Here is a 2,774-nt window from a genome sequence, read left to right on the forward strand (position 1 = left end):
AGTCAAGTCAGTAAGAGTTTGTGATGTTTTCTAAATAGTCACAGTTGACACTAAATACAAGGAGGTTTACATCTAGTCAAGTCAGTAAGAGTTTGTGATGTTTTCTAAATAGTCACAGTTGACACTAAATACAAGGAGGTTTACATCTAGTCAAGTCAGTAAGAGTTTGTGATGTTTTCTAAATAGTCACAGTTGACACTAAATACAAGGAGGTTTACATCTAGTCAAGTCAGTAAGAGTTTGTGATGTTTTCTAAATAGTCACAGTTGACACTAAATACAAGGAGGTTTACATCTAGTCAAGTCAGTAAGAGTTTGTGATGTTTTCTAACTAGTCACAGTTGACACTAAATACAAGGAGGTTTACATCTCATCAAGTCAGTAAGAGTTTCTGATGTTTTCTAGATAGTCAGTTGACACTAAATACAAAGAGGTTTACATCTAGTCAAGTCAGTAAGAGTTTGTGATGTTTTCTAAATAGTCACAGTTGACACTAAATACAAGGAGGTTTACATCTCATCAAGTCAGTAAGAGTTTCTGATGTTTTCTAAATAGTCAGAGTTTGTGACACTAAATACAAGGAGGTTTACATCTAGTCAAGTCAGTAAGAGTTTGTGATGTTTTCTAAATAGTCATAGTTGACACTAAATACAAGGAGGTTTACATCTAGTCAAGTCAGTAAGAGTTTGTGATGTTTTCTAAATAGTCATAGTTGACACTAAATACAAGGAGGTTTACATCTAGTCAAGTCAGTAAGAGTTTGTGATGTTTTCTAAATAGTCATAGTTGACACTAAATACAAGGAGGTTTACATCTAGTCAAGTCAGTAAGAGTTTGTGATGTTTTCTAAATAGTCATAGTTGACACTAAATACAAGGAGGTTTACATCTCATCAAGTCAGTAGAGTTTGTGATGTTTTCTAAATAGTCAGTTGACACTAAATACAAGGAGACACACATCTAGTCAAGTCAGTAAGTGTTTGTGATATTTTCTAAATAGTCAGTTGACACTAAATACAAAGAGGTTTACATCTAGTCAAGTCAGTAAGAGTTTGTGATGATTTCTAAATAGTCACAGTTGACACTAAATACAAGGAGGTTTACAAGTCAAGTCAGTAAGAGTTTGTGATGTTTTCTAAATAGTCACAGTTGACACTAAATACAAGGAGGTTTACATCTAGTCAAGTCAGTAAGAGTTTGTGATGTTTTCTAAATAGTCACAGTTGACACTAAATACAAGGAGGTTTACATCTAGTCAAGTCAGTAAGAGTTTGTGATGTTTTCTAAATAGTCACAGTTGACACTAAATACAAGGAGGTTTACATCTAGTCAAGTCAGTAAGAGTTTGTGATGTTTTCTAAATAGTCACAGTTGACACTAAATACAAGGAGGTTTACATCTAGTCAAGTCAGTAAGAGTTTGTGATGTTTTCTAAATAGTCAGTTGACACTAAATACAAAGAGGTTTACATCTAGTCAAGTCAGTAAGAGTTTGTGATGTTTTCTAAATAGTCACAGTTGACACTAAATACAAGGAGGTTTACATCTAGTCAAGTCAGTAAGAGTTTGTGATGTTTTCTAAATAGTCACAGTTGACACTAAATACAAGGAGGTTTACATCTAGTCAAGTCAGTAAGAGTTTGTGATGTTTTCTAAATAGTCAGTTGACACTAAATACAAAGAGGTTTACATCTAGTCAAGTCAGTAAGAGTTTGTGATGTTTTCTAAATAGTCACAGTTGACACTAAATACAAGGAGGTTTACATCTAGTCAAGTCAGTAAGAGTTTGTGATGTTTTCTAAATAGTCAGTTGACACTAAATACAAAGAGGTTTACATCTAGTCAAGTCAGTAAGAGTTTGTGATGTTTTCTAAATAGTCACAGTTGACACTAAATACAAGGAGGTTTACATCTAGTCAAGTCAGTAAGAGTTTGTGATGTTTTCTAAATAGTCACAGTTGACACTAAATACAAGGAGGTTTACATCTAGTCAAGTCAGTAAGAGTTTGTGATGTTTTCTAAATAGTCACAGTTGACACTAAATACAAGGAGGTTTACATCTAGTCAAGTCAGTAAGAGTTTGTGATGTTTTTTTCTAAATAGTCACAGTTGACACTAAATACAAGGAGGTTTACATCTAGTCAAGTCAGTAAGAGTTTGTGATGTTTTCTAAATAGTCACAGTTGACACTAAATACAAGGAGGTTTACATCTAGTCAAGTCAGTAAGAGTTTGTGATGTTTTCTAAATAGTCACAGTTGACACTAAATACAAGGAGGTTTACATCTAGTCAAGTCAGTAAGAGTTTGTGATGTTTTCTAAATAGTCACAGTTGACACTAAATACAAGGAGGTTTACATCTAGTCAAGTCAGTAAGAGTTTGTGATGTTTTCTAAATAGTCACAGTTGACACTAAATACAAGGAGGTTTACATCTAGTCAAGTCAGTAAGAGTTTGTGATGTTTTCTAAATAGTCACAGTTGACACTAAATACAAGGAGGTTTACATCTAGTCAAGTCAGTAAGAGTTTGTGATGTTTTCTAAATAGTCATAGTTGACACTAAATACAAGGAGGTTTACATCTAGTCAAGTCAGTAAGAGTTTGTGATGTTTTCTAAATAGTCATAGTTGACACTAAATACAAGGAGGTTTACATCTAGTCAAGTCAGTAAGAGTTTGTGATGTTTTCTAAATAGTCACAGTTGACACTAAATACAAGGAGGTTTACATCTCATCAAGTCAGTAAGAGTTTGTGATGTTTTCTAAATAGTCAGTTGA

This window comes from Gigantopelta aegis, chromosome 3 (genome assembly GCF_016097555.1).
Source record: "Gigantopelta aegis isolate Gae_Host chromosome 3, Gae_host_genome, whole genome shotgun sequence".
Lineage (NCBI taxonomy): Eukaryota > Metazoa > Mollusca > Gastropoda > Neomphalida > Peltospiridae > Gigantopelta > Gigantopelta aegis.